Below are 19,519 nucleotides of genomic sequence, written 5' to 3' on the forward strand. Positions count from 1 at the left end.
TTAAGGCCAACGACATAACCACTCGGTTATCCTGGCCCTGTGAGAGCTTGGATTCTGTCTCTGTGACAAACTGGGCTTCAACCCCAACCCCACATACAAACACATGCACATAGTCTTTTAGTGAGCATTTACGAACATTTTGAGGAATATTGACACGGGGGCAACTCTCCTACTCTGTTTCGAGTAATGCTCTGGGACCTTTCATATCCACCCGAGGGTGCAGACGGAGCTTCAATTTAACATTTCATCCGAAAGTCAACAGCTTCAACATTGCAAAATTCCCCAAGTGCTGCACTTGAGTGTTAGCCAAGATGATATGCTCAAGTCCAAGGAGTGCGACTTGAACACACAAACTCCTGATTCAGTCGAGAATGCTGCCACTGAACCAAATCCGATACAATAGTTCACAACCGTATTATTTTCCCCAAGTCTTTTTTATAAGTTCCAGGACATACCAAATTCGTATGATGATTTCCACACACAGTTGCACATACACAGAGACAAAAATAGAGATAGACAGACACAGAGACACACATAACCAAAAATTTACACGCACCAACGGGCATGCACAGATGCCTTAGCCATCTCGAGGGATAGACAGGCTGAATCACTGTCGCAACTTTGACTGATTGTTGCGATTTTTTAAACGGATGTATCGTGAATATTGCAGATTAATAAAAATGAGAACAAATGTCAGTGTTGAAAGGTGTGGGACGTTATTCCAATTATCACATGATCAGTTTGGTAGAGAACTGGTTAAATTGTGAAATTGAATGAAAAATGCTGAGAATCGTAGTCGGCAGGATTCGAACCTGCGCGGGAAAATCCCAATGGCTTTTTAGTCCATCACCTTAACCACTCGGCCACGACTACTGTGTCGCTGGCTTTTTAAACGTTACTCAGAAAAAACTCAGTCATCCATCTCTGTGCAGCAGACGGCCAAAGAATCCTGAAAAAGTCTCCGTTTGCTAAAAATCTGGAAGAGGCAAACTCCTCTACCTGTATTTTCACAGTTCGATTTCGCTCTGGAATTTTTAACATGTATCTACCAAGAAACAGAAGTAAAAATCAACATTTTGAAAAATCTGCCTCCCCGTCGGGGAATTGAACCCCGGTCTCCCGCGTGACAGGCGGGGATACTCACCACTATACTAACGAGGAACTGACGGATAGCTGCTCTGTCGGAGCAGGAATCGAGCTGTGAACAGAACTGGACACCATGAGAAGTCGACAGACACATTGAGAGACAGAGACAAACCGACAAACAGGGAGAGACAGACACCGAGATAGAGACAACGAGAGACAGAAAGTGCGAGACTGAGAAGGAGAGGCAGATTGGGTGAGAAAAAGACACAAACACATACAGAGACAGAGATTTGTGTGTTTGATCTATTAAGAGAGAAAGGGAAAGAGTGAGAGAAAGACAATGATAAAGACAGTGACAAGGAGAGAGACAGATAGAGAGAAAGAGATAGAGACTAAAACAGAAAATGATGGAAATGATTCTCAGGTTAGAGGCAGGGGCTAACAGAGACAGGCAAAGAAATGGACAGACCGAAATGATGGGAAAGAGAGAGCCAGTCAGACAAAGAATCTGAGAGAATCCCATTGGAACAGACGTGGGCACCGTGAGAAAGAGACAGATTGAGAGACTGAGACAAACGGAGAAACAGGGACAGACAGAGTGAGTCAGACTGAGAGAGACAAAGACTCAGACATACAAACACATACACAGCTCTGTGGAGAGAGAGAGAGAGGCAGAGACCGAGCGACACAGATACATTTCACAATTTCATTTCATTATCGGTTCAGAGTGACACATAGTTACAGAAAATTGTTGATTCAACCGATGAAAATCGGACATCACTGATCAGAATGGGAGGAAATCTGTGTTAAAATAAATAGAAAGCAGGAGTGGGGAAGAACCCACGGTGGAAAACCCTTTGAAGTTTAAGGCCAACGACATAACCACTCGGTTATCCTGGCCCTGTGAGAGCTTGGATTCTGTCTCTGTGACAAACTGGGCTTCAACCCCAACCCCACATACAAACACATGCACATAGTCTTTTAGTGAGCATTTACGAACATTTTGAGGAATATTGACACGGGGGCAACTCTCCTACTCTGTTTCGAGTAATGCTCTGGGACCTTTCATATCCACCCGAGGGTGCAGACGGAGCTTCAATTTAACATTTCATCCGAAAGTCAACAGCTTCAACATTGCAAAATTCCCCAAGTGCTGCACTTGAGTGTTAGCCAAGATGATATGCTCAAGTCCAAGGAGTGCGACTTGAACACACAAACTCCTGATTCAGTCGAGAATGCTGCCACTGAACCAAATCCGATACAAAAGTTCACAACCGTATTATTTTCCCCAAGTCTTTTTTATAAGTTCCAGGACATACCAAATTCGTATGATGATTTCCACACACAGTTGCACATACACAGAGACAAAAATAGAGATAGACAGACACAGAGACACACATAACCAAAAATTTACACGCACCAACGGGCATGCACAGATGCCTTAGCCATCTCGAGGGATAGACAGGCTGAATCACTGTCGCAACTTTGACTGATTGTTGCGATTTTTTAAACGGATGTATCGTGAATATTGCAGATTAATAAAAATGAGAACAAATGTCAGTGTTGAAAGGTGTGGGACGTTATTCCAATTATCACATGATCAGTTTGGTAGAGAACTGGTTAAATTGTGAAATGGAATGAAAAATGCTGAGAATCGTAGTCGGCAGGATTCGAACCTGCGCGGGAAAATACCAATGGATTTCTAGCCCATCGCCTTAACCACTCGGCCACGACTACTGTGTCGCTGGCTTTTTAAACGTTACTCAGAAAAAACTCAGTCCTCCCTCTCTGTGCAGCAGACGGCCAAAGAATCCTGAAAAAGTCTCCGTTTGCTAAAAATCTGGAAGAGGCAAACTCCTCTACCTGTATTTTCACAGTTCGATTTCGCTCTGGAATTTTTAACATGTATCTACCAAGAAACAGAAGTAAAAATCAACATTTTGAAACATCTGCCTCCCCGTCGGGGAATTGAACCCCGGTCTCCCGCGTGACAGGCGGGGATACTCACCACTATACTAACGAGGAACTGACGGATAGCTGCTCTGTCGGAGCAGGAATCGAGCTGTGAACAGAACTGGACACCATGAGAAGTCGACAGACACATTGAGAGACAGAGACAAACCGACAAACAGGGAGAGACAGACACCGAGATAGAGACAACGAGATACAGAAAGTGCGAGACTGAGAAGGAGAGGCAGATTGGGTGAGAAAAAGACACAAACACATACAGAGACAGAGATTTGTGTGTTTGATCTATTAAGAGAGAAAGGGAAAGAGTGAGAGAAAGACAATGATAAAGACAGTGACAAGGAGAGAGACAGATAGAGAGAAAGAGATAGAGACTAAAACAGAAAATGATGGAAATGATTCTCAGGTTAGAGGCAGGGGCTAACAGAGACAGGCAAAGAAATGGACAGACCGAAATGATGGGAAAGAGAGAGCCAGTCAGACAAAGAATCTGAGAGAATCCCATTGGAACAGACGTGGGCACCGTGAGAAAGAGACAGATTGAGAGACTGAGACAAACGGAGAAACAGGGACAGACAGAGTGAGTCAGACTGAGAGAGACAAAGACTCAGACATACAAACACATACACAGCTCTGTGGAGAGAGAGAGAGAGGCAGAGACCGAGCGACACAGATACATTTCACAATTTCATTTCATTATCGGTTCAGAGTGACACATAGTTACAGAAAATTGTTGATTCAACCGATGAAAATCGGACATCACTGATCAGAATGGAAGGAAATCTGTGTTAAAATAAATAGAAACCAGGAGTGGGGAAGAACCCACGGTGGAAAACCCTTTGAAGTTTAAGGCTAACGACATAACCACTCGGTTATCCTGGCCCTGTGAGAGCTTGGATTCTGTCTCTGTGACAAACTGGGCTTCAACCCCAACCCCACATACAAACACATGCACATAGTCTTTTAGTGAGCATTTACGAACAGTTTGAGGAATATTGACACGGGGGCAACTCTCCTACTCTGTTTCGAGTAATGCTCTGGGACCTTTCATATCCACCCGAGGGTGCAGACGGAGCTTCAATTTAACATTTCATCCGAAAGTCAACAGCTTCAACATTGCAAAATTCCCCAAGTGCTGCACTTGAGTGTTAGCCAAGATGATCTGCTCAAGTCCAAGGAGTGCGACTTGAACACACAAACTCCTGATTCAGTCGAGAATGCTGCCACTGAACCAAATCCGATACAAAAGTTCACAACCGTATTATTTTCCCCAAGTCTTTTTTATAAGTTCCAGGACATACCAAATTCGTATGATGATTTCCACACACAGTTGCACATACACAGAGACAAAAATAGAGATAGACAGACACAGAGACACACATAACCAAAAATTTACACGCACCAACGGGCATGCACAGATGCCTTAGCCATCTCGAGGGATAGACAGGCTGAATCACTGTCGCAACTTTGACTGATTGTTGCGATTTTTTAAACGGATGTATCGTGAATATTGCAGATTAATAAAAATGAGAACAAATGTCAGTGTTGAAAGGTGTGGGACGTTATTCCAATTATCACATGATCAGTTTGGTGGAGAACTGGTTAAATTGTGAAATGGAATGAAAAATGCTGAGAATCGTAGTCGGCAGGATTCGGACCTGCGCGGGAAAATCCCAATGGATTTCTAGCCCATCGCCTTAACCACTCGGCCACGACTACTGTGTCGCTGGCTTTTTAAACGTTACTCAGAAAAAACTCAGTCCTCCATCTCTGTGCAGCAGACGGCCAAAGAATCCTGAAAAAGTCTCCGTTTGCTAAAAATCTGGAAGAGGCAAACTCCTCTACCTGTATTTTCACAGTTCGATTTCGCTCTGGAATTTTTAACATGTATCTACCAAGAAACAGAAGTAAAAATCAACATTTTGAAAAATCTGCCTCCCGTCGGGGAATTGAACCCCGGTCTCCCGCGTGACAGGCAGGGATACTCACCACTATACTAACGAGGAACTGACGGATAGCTGCTCTGTCGGAGCAGGAATCGAGCTGTGAACAGAACTGGACACCATGAGAAGTCGACAGACACATTGAGAGACAGAGACAAACCGACAAACAGGGAGAGACAGACACCGAGATAGAGACAACGAGAGACAGAAAGTGTGAGACTGAGAAGGAGAGGCAGATTGGGTGAGAAAAAGACTCAAACACATACAGAGACAGAGATTTGTGTGTTTGATCTATTAAGAGAGAAAGGGAAAGAGTGAGAGAAAGACAATGATAAAGACAGTGACAAGGAGAGAGGCAGATAGAGAGAAAGAGATAGAGACTAAAACAGAAAATGATGGAAATGATTCTCAGGTTAGAGGCAGGGGCTAACAGAGACAGGCAAAGAAATGGACAGACCGAAATGATGGGAAAGAGAGAGCCAGTCAGACAAAGAATCTGAGAGAATCCCATTGGAACAGACGTGGGCACCGTGAGAAAGAGACAGATTGAGAGACTGAGACAAACGGAGAAACAGGGACAGACAGAGTGAGTCAGACTGAGAGAGACAAAGACTCAGACATACAAACACATACACAGCTCTGTGGAGAGAGAGAGAGAGGAAGAGACCGAGCGACACAGATACATTTCACAATTTCATTTCATTATCGGTTCAGAGTGACACATAGTTACAGAAAATTGTTGATTCAACCGATGAAAATCGGACATCACTGATCAGAATGGGAGGAAATCTGTGTTAAAATAAATAGAAACCAGGAGTGGGGAAGAACCCACGGTGGAAAACCCTTTGAAGTTTAAGGCCAACGACATAACCACTCGGTTATCCTGGCCCTGTGAGAGCTTGGATTCTGTCTCTGTGACAAACTGGGCTTCAACCCCAACCCCACATACAAACACATGCACATAGTCTTTTAGTGAGCATTTACGAACATTTTGAGGAATATTGACACGAGGGCAACTCTCCTACTCTGTTTCGAGTAATGCTCTGGGACCTTTCATATCCACCCGAGGGTGCAGACGGAGCTTCAATTTAACATTTCATCCGAAAGTCAACAGCTTCAACATTGCAAAATTCCCCAAGTGCTGCACTTGAGTGTTAGCCAAGATGAAATGCTCAAGTCCAAGGAGTGCGACTTGAACACACAAACTCCTGATTCAGTCGAGAATGCTGCCACTGAACCAAAGCCGATACAAAAGTTCACAACCATATTATTTTCCCCAAGTCTTTTTTATAAGTTCCAGGACATACCAAATTCGTATGATGATTTCCACACACAGTTGCACATACACAGAGACAAAAGTAGAGATAGACAGACACAGAGACACACATAACCAAAAATTTACACGCACCAACGGGCATGCACAGATGCCTTAGCCATCTCGAGGGATAGACAGGCTGAATCACTGTCGCAACTTTGACTGATTGTTGCGATTTTTTAAACGGATGTATCGTGAATATTGCAGATTAATAAAAATGAGAACAAATGTCAGTGTTGAAAGGTGTGGGACGTTATTCCAATTATCACATGATCAGTTTGGTGGAGAACTGGTTAAATTGTGAAATGGAATGAAAAATGCTGAGAATCGTAGTCGGCAGGATTCGAACCTGCCGGGAAAATCCCAATGGATTTCTAGCCCATCGCCTTAACCACTCGGCCACGACTACTGTGTCGCTGGCTTTTTAAACGTTACTCAGAAAAAACTCAGTCCTCCATCTCTGTGCAGCAGACGGCCAAAGAATCCTGAAAAAGTCTCCGTTTGCTAAAAATCTGGAAGAGGCAAACTCCTCTACCTGTATTTTCACAGTTCGATTTCGCTCTGGAATTTTTAACATGTATCTACCAAGAAACAGAAGTAAAAATCAACATTTTGAAAAAACTGCCTCCCCGTCGGGGAATTGAACCCCGGTCTCCCGCGTGACAGGCGGGGATACTCACCACTATACTAACGAGGAACTGACGGATAGCTGCTCTGTCGGAGCAGGAATCGAGCTGTGAACAGAACTGGACACCATGAGAAGTCGACAGACACATTGAGAGACAGAGACAAACCGACAAACAGGGAGAGACAGACACCGAGATAGAGACAACGAGAGACAGAAAGTGCGAGACTGAGAAGGAGAGGCAGATTGGGTGAGAAAAAGACACAAACACATACAGAGACAGAGATTTGTGTGTTTGATCTATTAAGAGAGAAAGGGAAAGAGTGAGAGAAAGACAATGATAAAGACAGTGACAAGGAGAGAGACAGATAGAGAGAAAGAGATAGAGACTAAAACAGAAAATGATGGAAATGATTCTCAGGTTAGAGGCAGGGGCTAACAGAGACAGTCAAAGAAATGGACAGACCGAAATGATGGGAAAGAGAGAGCCAGTCAGACAAAGAATCTGAGAGAATCCCATTGGAACAGACGTGGGCACCGTGAGAAAGAGACAGATTGAGAGACTGAGACAAACGGAGAAACAGGGACAGACAGAGTGAGTCAGACTGAGAGAGACAAAGACTCAGACATACAAACACATACACAGCTCTGTGGAGAGAGAGAGAGAGGCAGAGACCGAGCGACACAGATACATTTCACAATTTCATTTCATTATCGGTTCAGAGTGACACATAGTTACAGAAAATTGTTGATTCAACCGATGAAAATCGGACATCACTGATCAGAATGGGAGGAAATCTGTGTTAAAATAAATAGAAACCAGGAGTGGGGAAGAACCCACGGTGGAAAACCCTTTGAAGTTTAAGGCCAACGACTTAACCACTCGGTTATCCTGGCCCTGTGAGAGCTTGGATTCTGTCTCTGTGACAAACTGGGCTTCAACCCCAACCCCACATACAAACACATGCACATAGTCTTTTAGTGAGCATTTACGAACATTTTGAGGAATATTGACACGAGGGCAACTCTCCTACTCTGTTTCGAGTAATGCTCTGGGACCTTTCATATCCACCCGAGGGTGCAGACGGAGCTTCAATTTAACATTTCATCCGAAAGTCAACAGCTTCAACATTGCAAAATTCCCCAAGTGCTGCACTTGAGTGTTAGCCAAGATGAAATGCTCAAGTCCAAGGAGTGCGACTTGAACACACAAACTCCTGATTCAGTCGAGAATGCTGCCACTGAACCAAAGCCGATACAAAAGTTCACAACCGTATTATTTTCCCCAAGTCTTTTTTATAAGTTCCAGGACATACCAAATTCGTATGATGATTTCCACACACAGTTGCACATACACAGAGACAAAAATAGAGATAGACAGACACAGAGACACACATAACCAAAAATTTACACGCACCAACGGGCATGCACAGATGCCTGAGCCATCTCGAGGGATTGACAGGCTGAATCACTGTCGCAACTTTGACTGATTGTTGCGATTTTTTAAACGGATGTATCGTGAATATTGCAGATTAATAAAAATGAGAACAAATGTCAGTGTTGAAAGGTGTGGGACGTTATTCCAATTATCACATGATCAGTTTGGTAGAGAACTGGTTAAATTGTGAAATGGAATGAAAAATGCTGAGAATCGTAGTCGGCAGGATTCGAACCTGCGCGGGAAAATCCCAATGGATTTCTAGTCCATCGCCTTAACCACTCGGCCACGACTACTGTGTCGCTGGCTTTTTAAACGTTACTCCGAAAAAACTCAGTCATCCATCTCTGTGCAGCAGACGGCCAAAGAATCCTGAAAAAGTCTACGTTTGCTAAAAATCTGGAAGAGGCAAACTCCTCTACCTGTATTTTCACAGTTCGATTTCGCTCTGGAATTTTTAACATGTATCTACCAAGAAACAGAAGTAAAAATCAACATTTTGAAACATCTGCCTCCCCGTCGGGGAATTGAACCCCGGTCTCCCGCGTGGATACTCACCACTATACTAACGAGGAACTGACGGATAGCTGCTCTGTCGGAGCAGGAATCGAGCTGTGAACAGAACTGGACACCATGAGAAGTCGACAGACACATTGAGAGACAGAGACAAACCGACAAACAGGGAGAGACAGACACCGAGATAGAGACAACGAGAGACAGAAAGTGTGAGACTGAGAAGGAGAGGCAGATTGGGTGAGAAAAAGACTCAAACACATACAGAGACAGAGATTTGTGTGTTTGATCTATTAAGAGAGAAAGGGAAAGAGTGAGAGAAAGACAATGATAAAGACAGTGACAAGGAGAGAGACAGATAGAGAGAAAGAGATAGAAACAAAAACAGAAAATGATGGAAATACTTCTCAGGTTAGAGGCAGGGACTAACAGAGACAGGCAAAGAAATGGACAGACCGAAATGATGGGAAAGAGAGCTCCAGTCAGACAAAAAATCTGAGAGAATCCCATTGGAACAGACGTGGGCACCGTGAGAAAGAGACAGATTGAGAGACTGAGACAAACGGAGAAACAGGGACAGACAGAGTGAGTCAGACTGAGAGAGACAAAGACTCAGACATACAAACACATACACAGCTCTGTGGAGAGAGAGAGAGAGGCAGAGACCGAGCGACACAGATACATTTCACAATTTCATTTCATTATCGGTTCAGAGTGACACATAGTTACAGAAAATTGTTGATTCAACCGATGAAAATCGGACATCACTGATCAGAATGGGAGGAAATCTGTGTTAAAATAAATAGAAACCAGGAGTGGGGAAGAACCAACGGTGGAAAACCCTTTGAAGTTTAAGGCCAACGACATAACCACTCGGTTATCCTGGCCCTGTGAGAGCTTGGATTCTGTCTCTGTGACAAACTGGGCTTCAACCCCAACCCCACATACAAACACATGCACATAGTCTTTTAGTGAGCATTTACGAACATTTTGAGGAATATTGACACGAGGGCAACTCTCCTACTCTGTTTCGAGTAATGCTCTGGGACCTTTCATATCCACCCGAGGGTGCAGACGGAGCTTCAATTTAACATTTCATCCGAAAGTCAACAGCTTCAACATTGCAAAATTCCCCAAGTGCTGCACTTGAGTGTTAGCCAAGATGAAATGCTCAAGTCCAAGGAGTGCGACTTGAACACACAAACTCCTGATTCAGTCGAGAATGCTGCCACTGAACCAAAGCCGATACAAAAGTTCACAACCGTATTATTTTCCCCAAGTCTTTTTTATAAGTTCCAGGACATACCAAATTCGTATGATGATTTCCACACACAGTTGCACATACACAGAGACAAAAGTAGAGATAGACAGACACAGAGACACACATAACCAAAAATTTACACGCACCAACGGGCATGCACAGATGCCTGAGCCATCTCGAGGGATAGACAGGCTGAATCACTGTCGCAACTTTGACTGATTGTTGCGATTTTTTAAACGGATGTATCGTGAATATTGCAGATTAATAAAAATGAGAACAAATGTCAGTGTTGAAAGGTGTGGGACGTTATTCCAATTATCACATGATCAGTTTGGTAGAGAACTGGTTAAATTGTGAAATGGAATGAAAAATGCTGAGAATCGTAGTCGGCAGGATTCGAACCTGCGCGGAAAAATCCCAATGGATTTCTAGTCCATCGCCTTAACCACTCGGCCACGACTACTGTGTCGCTGGCTTTTTAAACGTTACTCCGAAAAAACTCAGTCATCCATCTCTGTGCAGCAGACGGCCAAAGAATCCTGAAAAAGTCTCCGTTTGCTAAAAATCTGGAAGAGGCAAACTCCTCTACCTGTATTTTCACAGTTCGATTTCGCTCTGGAATTTTTAACATGTATCTACCAAGAAACAGAAGTAAAAATCAACATTTTGAAACATCTGCCTCCCCGTCGGGGAATTGAACCCCGGTCTCCCGCGTGACAGGCGGGGATACTCACCACTATACTAACGAGGAACTGACGGATAGCTGCTCTGTCGGAGCAGGAATCGAGCTGTGAACAGAACTGGACACCATGAGAAGTCGACAGACACATTGAGAGACAGAGACAAACCGACAAACAGGGAGAGACAGACACCGAGATAGAGACAACGAGAGACAGAAAGTGTGAGACTGAGAAGGAGAGGCAGATTGGGTGAGAAAAAGACTCAAACACATACAGAGACAGAGATTTGTGTGTTTGATCTATTAAGAGAGAAAGGGAAAGAGTGAGAGAAAGACAATGATAAAGACAGTGACAAGGAGAGAGACAGATAGAGAGAAAGAGATAGAAACAAAAACAGAAAATGATGGAAATACTTCTCAGGTTAGAGGCAGGGACTAACAGAGACAGGCAAAGAAAGGGACAGACCGAAATGATGGGAAAGAGAGCGCCAGTCAGACAAAGAATCTGAGAGAATCCCATTGGAACAGACGTGGGCACCGTGAGAAAGAGACAGATTGAGAGACTGAGACAAACGGAGAAACAGGGACAGACAGAGTGAGTCAGACTGAGAGAGACAAAGACTCAGACATACAAACACATACACAGCTCTGTGGAGAGAGAGAGAGAGGCAGAGACCGAGCGACACAGATACATTTCACAATTTCATTTCATTATCGGTTCAGAGTGACACATAGTTATAGAAAATTGTTGATTCAACCGATGAAAATCGGACATCACTGATCAGAATGGGAGGAAATCTGTGTTAAAATAAATAGAAACCAGGAGTGGGGAAGAACCCACGGTGGAAAACCCTTTGAAGTTTAAGGCCAACGACATAACCACTCGGTTATCCTGGCCCTGTGAGAGCTTGGATTCTGTCTCTGTGACAAACTGGGCTTCAACCCCAACCCCACATACAAACACATGCACATAGTCTTTTAGTGAGCATTTACGAACATTTTGAGGAATATTGACACGGGGGCAACTCTCCTATTCTGTTTCGAGTAATGCTCTGGGACCTTTCATATCCACCCGAGGGTGCAGACGGAGCTTCAATTTAACATTTCATCCGAAAGTCAACAGCTTCAACATTGCAAAATTCCCCAAGTGCTGGACTTGAGTGTTAGCCAAGATGATATGCTCAAGTCCAAGGAGTGCGACTTGAACACACAAACTCCTGATTCAGTCGAGAATGCTGCCACTGAACCAAATCCGATACAAAAGTTCACAACCGTATTATTTTCCCCAAGTCTTTTTTATAAGTTCCAGGACATACCAAATTCGTATGATGATCTCCACACACAGTTGCACATACACAGAGACAAAAATAGAGATAGACAGACACAGAGACACACATAACCAAAAATTTACACGCACCAACGGGCATGCACAGATGCCTTAGCCATCTCGAGGGATAGACAGGCTGAATCACTGTCGCAACTTTGACTGATTGTTGCGATTTTTTAAACGGATGTATCGTGAATATTGCAGATTAATAAAAATGAGAACAAATGTCAGTGTTGAAAGGTGTGGGACGTTATTCCAATTATCACATGATCAGTTTGGTGGAGAACTGGTTAAATTGTGAAATGGAATGAAAAATGCTGAGAATCGTAGTCGGCAGGATTCGAACCTGCGCGGGAAAATCCCAATGGATTTCTAGTCCATCGCCTTAACCACTCGGGCACGACTACTGCGTCGCTGGCTTTTTAAACGTTACTCAGAAAAAACTCAGTCATCCATCTCTGTGCAGCAGACGGCCAAAGAATCCTGAAAAAGTCTCCGTTTGCTAAAAATCTGGAAGAGGCAAACTCCTCTACCTGTATTTTCACAGTTCGATTTCGCTCTGGAATTTTTAACATGTATCTACCAAGAAACAGAAGTAAAAATCAACATTTTGAAACATCTGCCTCCCCGTCGGGGAATTGAACCCCGGTCTCCCGCGTGACAGGCGGGGATACTCACCGCTATACTAACGAGGAACTGACGGATAGCTGCTCTGTCGGAGCAGGAATCGAGCTGTGAACAGAACTGGACACCATGAGAAGTCGACAGACACATTGAGAGACAGAGACAAACCGACAAACAGGGAGAGACAGACACCGAGATAGAGACAACGAGAGACAGAAAGTGTGAGACTGAGAAGGAGAGGCAGATTGGGTGAGAAAAAGACTCAAACACATACAGAGACAGAGATTTGTGTGTTTGATCTATTAAGAGAGAAAGGGAAAGAGTGAGAGAAAGACAATGATAAAGACAGTGACAAGGAGAGAGACAGATAGAGAGAAAGAGATAGAAACTAAAACAGAAAATGATGGAAATACTTCTCAGGTTAGAGGCAGGGACTAACAGAGACAGGCAAAGAAAGGGACAGACCGAAATGATGGGAAAGAGAGCGCCAGTCAGACAAAGAATCTGAGAGAATCCCATTGGAACAGACGTGGGCACCGTGAGAAAGAGACAGATTGAGAGACTGAGACAAACGGAGAAACAGGGACAGACAGAGTGAGTCAGACTGAGAGAGACAAAGACTCAGACATACAAACACATACACAGCTCTGTGGAGAGAGAGAGAGAGGCAGAGACCGAGCGACACAGATACATTTCACAATTTCATTTCATTATCGGTTCAGAGTGACACATAGTTACAGAAAATTGTTGATTCAACCGATGAAAATCGGACATCACTGATCAGAATGGGAGGAAATCTGTGTTAAAATAAATAGAAACCAGGAGTGGGGAAGATCCCACGGTGGAAAACCCTTTGAAGTTTAAGGCCAACGACATAACCACTCGGTTATCCTGGCTCTGTGAGAGCTTGGATTCTGTCTCTGTGACAAACTGGGCTTCAACCCCAACCCCACATACAAACACATGCACATAGTCTTTTAGTGAGCATTTACGAACATTTTGAGGAATATTGACACGAGGGCAACTCTCCTACTCTGTTTCGAGTAATGCTCTGGGACCTTTCATATCCACCCGAGGGTGCAGACGGAGCTTCAATTTAACATTTCATCCGAAAGTCAACAGCTTCAACATTGCAAAATTCCCCAAGTGCTGCACTTGAGTGTTAGCCAAGATGATATGCTCAAGTCCAAGGAGTGCGACTTGAACACACAAACTCCTGATTCAGTCGAGAATGCTGCCACTGAACCAAAGCCGATACAAAAGTTCACAACCGTATTATTTTCCCCAAGTCTTTTTTATAAGTTCCAGGACATACCAAATTCGTATGATGATTTCCACACACAGTTGCACATACACAGAGACAAAAATAGAGATAGACAGACACAGAGACACACATAACCAAAAATTTACACGCACCAACGGGCATGCACAGATGCCTTCGCCATCTCGAGGGATAGACAGGCTGAATCACTGTCGCAACTTTGACTGATTGTTGCGATTTTTTAAACGGATGTATCGTGAATATTGCAGATTAATAAAAATGGAACAAATGTCAGTGTTGAAAGGTGTGGGACGTTATTCCAATTATCACATGATCAGTTTGGTAGAGAACTGGTTAAATTGTGAAATGGAATGAAAAATGCTGAGAATCGTAGTCGGCAGGATTCGAACCTGCGCGGGAAAATCCCAATGGATTTCTAGTCCATCGCCTTAACCACTCGGCCACGACTACTGTGTCGCTGGCTTTTTAAACGTTGCTCAGAAAAAACTCAGTCATCCATCTCTGTGCAGCAGACGGCCAAAGAATCCTGAAAAAGTCTCCATTTGCTAAAAATCTGGAAGAGGCAAACTCCTCTACCTGTATTTTCACAGTTCGATTTCGCTCTGGAATTTTTAATATGTATCTACCAAGAAACAGAAGTAAAAATCAACATTTTGAAACATCTGCCTCCCCGTCGGGGAATTGAACCCCGGTCTCCCGCTTGACAGGCGGGGATACTCACCACTATACTAACGAAGAACTGACGGATAGCTGCTCTGTCGGAGCAGGAATCGAGCTGTGAACAGAACTGGACACCATGAGAAGTCGACAGACACATTGAGAGACAGAGACAAACCGACAAACAGGGAGAGACAGACACCGAGATAGAGACAACGAGAGACAGAAAGTGTGAGACTCAGAAGGAGAGGCAGATTGGGTGAGAAAAAGACTCAAACACATACAGAGACAGAGATTTGTGTGTTTGATCTATTAAGAGAGAAAGGGAAAGAGTGAGAGAAAGAAAATGATAAAGACAGTGACAAGGAGAGAGACAGATAGAGAGAAAGAGATAGAAACTAAAACAGAAAATGATGGAAATACTTCTCAGGTTAGAGGCAGGGACTAACAGAGACAGGCAAAGAAATGGACAGACCGAAATGATGGGAAAGAGAGAGCCAGTCAGACAAAGAATCTGAGAGAATCCCATTGGAACAGACGTGGGCACCGTGAGAAAGAGACAGATTGAGAGACTGAGACAAAAGGATAAAACAGGGACAGACAGAGTGAGTCAGACTGAGAGAGACAAAGACTCAGACATACAAACACATACACAGCACTGTGGAGAGAGAGAGAGAGGCAGAGACCGACCGACACAGATACATTTCACAATTTCATTTCATTATCGGTTCAGAGTGACACATAGTTACAGAAAATTGTTGATTCAACCGATGAAAATCAACATCACTGATCAGAATGGGAGGAAATCTGTGTTAAAATAAATAGAAACCAGGAGTGGGGAAGAACCCACGGTGGAAAACCCTTTGAAGTTTAAGGCCAACGACATAACCACTCGGTTATCCTGGCTCTGTGAGAGCTTGGATTCTGTCTCTGTGACAAACTGGGCTTCAACCCCAACCCCACATACAAACACATGCACATAGTCTTTTAGTGAGCATTTACGAACATTTTTAGGAATATTGACACGGGGGCAACTCTCCTACTCTGTTTCGAGTAATGCTCTGGGACCTTTCATATCCACCCGAGGGTGCAGACGGAGCTTCAATTTAACATTTCATCCGAAAGTCAACAGCTTCAACATTGCAAAATTCCCCAAGTGCTGCACTTGAGTGTTAGCCAAGATGAAATGCTCAAGTCCAAGAAGTGCGACTTGAACACACAAACTCCTGATTCAGTCGAGAATGCTGCCACTGAACCAAAGCCGATACAAAAGTTCACAACCGTATTATTTTCCCAAGTCTTTTTTATAAGTTCCAGGACATACCAAATTCGTATGATGATTTCCACAGACAGTTGCACATACACAGAGACAAAAATAGAGATAGACAGACACAGAGACACACATAACCAAAAATTTACACGCACCAACGGGCATGCACAGATGCCTTAGCCATCTCGAGGGATAGACAGGCTGAATCACTGTCGCAACTTTGACTGATTGTTGCGATTTTTTAAACGGATGTATCGTCAATATTGCAGATTAATAAAAATGAGAATAAATGTCAGTGTTGAAAGGTGTGGGGCGTTATTCCAATTATCACATGATCAGTTTGGTAGAGAACTGGTTAAATTGTGAAATGGAATGAAAAATGCTGAGAATCGTAGTCGGCAGGATTCGAACCTGCGCGGAAAAATCCCAATGGATTTCTAGTCCATCGCCTTAACCACTCGGCCACGACTACTGTGTCGCTGGCTTTTTAAACGTTACTCCGAAAAAACTCAGTCATCCATCTCTGTGCAGCAGACGGCCAAAGAATCCTGAAAAAGTCTCCGTTTGCTAAAAATCTGGAAGAGGCAAACTCCTCTACCTGTATTTTCACAGTTCGATTTCGCTCTGGAATTTTTAACATGTATCTACCAAGAAACAGAAGTAAAAATCAACATTTTGAAACATCTGCCTCCCCGTCGGGGAATTGAACCCCGGTCTCCCGCGTGACAGGCGGGGATACTCACCACTATACTAACGAGGAACTGACGGATAGCTGCTCTGTCGGAGCAGGAATCGAGCTGTGAACAGAACTGGACACCATGAGAAGTCGACAGACACATTGAGAGACAGAGACAAACCGACAAACAGGGAGAGACAGACACCGAGATAGAGACAACGAGAGACAGAAAGTGTGAGACTGAGAAGGAGAGGCAGATTGGGTGAGAAAAAGACTCAAACACATACAGAGACAGAGATTTGTGTGTTTGATCTATTAAGAGAGAAAGGGAAAGAGTGAGAGAAAGACAATGATAAAGACAGTGACAAGGAGAGAGACAGATAGAGAGAAAGAGATAGAAACAAAAACAGAAAATGATGGAAATACTTCTCAGGTTAGAGGCAGGGACTAACAGAGACAGGCAAAGAAAGGGACAGACCGAAATGATGGGAAAGAGAGCGCCAGTCAGACAAAGAATCTGAGAGAATCCCATTGGAACAGACGTGGGCACCGTGAGAAAGAGACAGATTGAGAGACTGAGACAAACGGAGAAACAGGGACAGACAGAGTGAGTCAGACTGAGAGAGACAAAGACTCAGACATACAAACACATACACAGCTCTGTGGAGAGAGAGAGAGAGGCAGAGACCGAGCGACACAGATACATTTCACAATTTCATTTCATTATCGGTTCAGAGTGACACATAGTTATAGAAAATTGTTGATTCAACCGATGAAAATCGGACATCACTGATCAGAATGGGAGGAAATCTGTGTTAAAATAAATAGAAACCAGGAGTGGGGAAGAACCCACGGTGGAAAACCCTTTGAAGTTTAAGGCCAACGACATAACCACTCGGTTATCCTGGCCCTGTGAGAGCTTGGATTCTGTCTCTGTGACAAACTGGGCTTCAACCTCAACCCCACATACAAACACATGCACATAGTCTTTTAGTGAGCATTTACGAACATTTTGAGGAATATTGACACGGGGGCAACTCTCCTATTCTGTTTCGAGTAATGCTCTGGGACCTTTCATATCCACCCGAGGGTGCAGACGGAGCTTCAATTTAACATTTCATCCGAAAGTCAACAGCTTCAACATTGCAAAATTCCCCAAGTGCTGGACTTGAGTGTTAGCCAAGATGATATGCTCAAGTCCAAGGAGTGCGACTTGAACACACAAACTCCTGATTCAGTCGAGAATGCTGCCACTGAACCAAATCCGATACAAAAGTTCACAACCGTATTATTTTCCCCAAGTCTTTTTTATAAGTTCCAGGACATACCAAATTCGTATGATGATCTCCACACACAGTTGCACATACACAGAGACAAAAATAGAGATAGACAGACACAGAGACACACATAACCAAAAATTTACACGCACCAACGGGCATGCACAGATGCCTTAGCCATCTCGAGGGATAGACAGGCTGAATCACTGTCGCAACTTTGACTGATTGTTGCGATTTTTTAAACGGATGTATCGTGAATATTGCAGATTAATAAAAATGAGAACAAATGTCAGTGTTGAAAGGTGTGGGACGTTATTCCAATTATCACATGATCAGTTTGGTGGAGAACTGGTTAAATTGTGAAATGGAATGAAAAATGCTGAGAATCGTAGTCGGCAGGATTCGAACCTGCGCGGGAAAATCCCAATGGATTTCTAGTCCATCGCCTTAACCACTCGGGCACGACTACTGCGTCGCTGGCTTTTTAAACGTTACTCAGAAAAAACTCAGTCATCCATCTCTGTGCAGCAGACGGCCAAAGAATCCTGAAAAAGTCTCCGTTTGCTAAAAATCTGGAAGAGGCAAACTCCTCTACCTGTATTTTCACAGTTCGATTTCGCTCTGGAATTTTTAACATGTATCTACCAAGAAACAGAAGTAAAAATCAACATTTTGAAACATCTGCCTCCCCGTCGGGGAATTGAACCCCGGTCTCCCGCGTGACAGGCGGGGATACTCACCACTATACTAACGAGGAACTGACGGATAGCTGCTCTGTCGGAGCAGGAATCGAGCTGTGAACAGAACTGGACACCATGAGAAGTCGACAGACACATTGAGAGACAGAGACAAACCGACAAACAGGGAGAGACAGACACCGAGATAGAGACAACGAGAGACAGAAAGTGTGAGACTGAGAAGGAGAGGCAGATTGGGTGAGAAAAAGACTCAAACACATACAGAGACAGAGATTTGTGTGTTTGATCTATTAAGAGAGAAAGGGAAAGAGTGAGAGAAAGACAATGATAAAGACAGTGACAAGGAGAGAGACAGATAGAGAGAAAGAGATAGAAACTAAAACAGAAAATGATGGAAATACTTCTCAGGTTAGAGGCAGGGACTAACAGAGACAGGCAAAGAAAGGGACAGACCGAAATGATGGGAAAGAGAGCGCCAGTCAGACAAAGAATCTGAGAGAATCCCATTGGAACAGACGTGGGCACCGTGAGAAAGAGACAGATTGAGAGACTGAGACAAACGGAGAAACAGGGACAGACAGAGTGAGTCAGACTGAGAGAGACAAAGACTCAGACATACAAACACATACACAGCTCTGTGGAGAGAGAGAGAGAGGCAGAGACCGAGCGACACAGATACATTTCACAATTTCATTTCATTATCGGTTCAGAGTGACACATAGTTACAGAAAATTGTTGATTCAACCGATGAAAATCGGACATCACTGATCAGAATGGGAGGAAATCTGTGTTAAAATAAATAGAAACCAGGAGTGGGGAAGATCCCACGGTGGAAAACCCTTTGAAGTTTAAGGCCAACGACATAACCACTCGGTTATCC

The 19,519-nt window shown here is 43.7% G+C and overlaps 16 non-coding genes across 16 annotated transcripts; all 16 read right to left on the reverse strand.

Annotated features, from left to right (window-relative positions):
• Positions 1-791: 791 nt before the first annotated feature.
• trnaf-aaa (transfer RNA phenylalanine (anticodon AAA)) lies at positions 792-873 on the reverse strand. The gene has a single exon. It is a non-coding gene; the product is annotated as a tRNA-Phe (tRNA).
• Positions 874-1,089: 216 nt separating this feature from the next.
• On the reverse strand, positions 1,090-1,161 carry trnad-guc (transfer RNA aspartic acid (anticodon GUC)). Its single transcript has one exon. It is a non-coding gene; the product is annotated as a tRNA-Asp (tRNA).
• Positions 1,162-2,741: 1,580 nt separating this feature from the next.
• On the reverse strand, positions 2,742-2,823 carry trnas-aga (transfer RNA serine (anticodon AGA)). The gene has a single exon. It is a non-coding gene; the product is annotated as a tRNA-Ser (tRNA).
• A 216-nt stretch (positions 2,824-3,039) lies between these two features.
• Positions 3,040-3,111, reverse strand: trnad-guc (transfer RNA aspartic acid (anticodon GUC)). Its single transcript has one exon. It is a non-coding gene; the product is annotated as a tRNA-Asp (tRNA).
• Positions 3,112-6,937: 3,826 nt separating this feature from the next.
• Positions 6,938-7,009, reverse strand: trnad-guc (transfer RNA aspartic acid (anticodon GUC)). Its single transcript has one exon. It is a non-coding gene; the product is annotated as a tRNA-Asp (tRNA).
• A 1,580-nt stretch (positions 7,010-8,589) lies between these two features.
• Positions 8,590-8,671, reverse strand: trnas-aga (transfer RNA serine (anticodon AGA)). The gene has a single exon. It is a non-coding gene; the product is annotated as a tRNA-Ser (tRNA).
• Positions 8,672-10,530: 1,859 nt separating this feature from the next.
• trnas-aga (transfer RNA serine (anticodon AGA)) lies at positions 10,531-10,612 on the reverse strand. Its single transcript has one exon. It is a non-coding gene; the product is annotated as a tRNA-Ser (tRNA).
• A 216-nt stretch (positions 10,613-10,828) lies between these two features.
• trnad-guc (transfer RNA aspartic acid (anticodon GUC)) lies at positions 10,829-10,900 on the reverse strand. The gene has a single exon. It is a non-coding gene; the product is annotated as a tRNA-Asp (tRNA).
• A 1,580-nt stretch (positions 10,901-12,480) lies between these two features.
• trnas-aga (transfer RNA serine (anticodon AGA)) lies at positions 12,481-12,562 on the reverse strand. The gene has a single exon. It is a non-coding gene; the product is annotated as a tRNA-Ser (tRNA).
• A 216-nt stretch (positions 12,563-12,778) lies between these two features.
• trnad-guc (transfer RNA aspartic acid (anticodon GUC)) lies at positions 12,779-12,850 on the reverse strand. Its single transcript has one exon. It is a non-coding gene; the product is annotated as a tRNA-Asp (tRNA).
• Positions 12,851-14,429: 1,579 nt separating this feature from the next.
• trnas-aga (transfer RNA serine (anticodon AGA)) lies at positions 14,430-14,511 on the reverse strand. The gene has a single exon. It is a non-coding gene; the product is annotated as a tRNA-Ser (tRNA).
• Positions 14,512-14,727: 216 nt separating this feature from the next.
• On the reverse strand, positions 14,728-14,799 carry trnad-guc (transfer RNA aspartic acid (anticodon GUC)). Its single transcript has one exon. It is a non-coding gene; the product is annotated as a tRNA-Asp (tRNA).
• A 1,579-nt stretch (positions 14,800-16,378) lies between these two features.
• Positions 16,379-16,460, reverse strand: trnas-aga (transfer RNA serine (anticodon AGA)). Its single transcript has one exon. It is a non-coding gene; the product is annotated as a tRNA-Ser (tRNA).
• Positions 16,461-16,676: 216 nt separating this feature from the next.
• On the reverse strand, positions 16,677-16,748 carry trnad-guc (transfer RNA aspartic acid (anticodon GUC)). The gene has a single exon. It is a non-coding gene; the product is annotated as a tRNA-Asp (tRNA).
• Positions 16,749-18,328: 1,580 nt separating this feature from the next.
• On the reverse strand, positions 18,329-18,410 carry trnas-aga (transfer RNA serine (anticodon AGA)). Its single transcript has one exon. It is a non-coding gene; the product is annotated as a tRNA-Ser (tRNA).
• A 216-nt stretch (positions 18,411-18,626) lies between these two features.
• On the reverse strand, positions 18,627-18,698 carry trnad-guc (transfer RNA aspartic acid (anticodon GUC)). The gene has a single exon. It is a non-coding gene; the product is annotated as a tRNA-Asp (tRNA).
• Positions 18,699-19,519: the final 821 nt, after the last annotated feature.

Source organism: Pristiophorus japonicus, chromosome 23 (assembly GCF_044704955.1).
Source record: "Pristiophorus japonicus isolate sPriJap1 chromosome 23, sPriJap1.hap1, whole genome shotgun sequence".
Taxonomy (NCBI): domain Eukaryota; kingdom Metazoa; phylum Chordata; class Chondrichthyes; family Pristiophoridae; genus Pristiophorus; species Pristiophorus japonicus.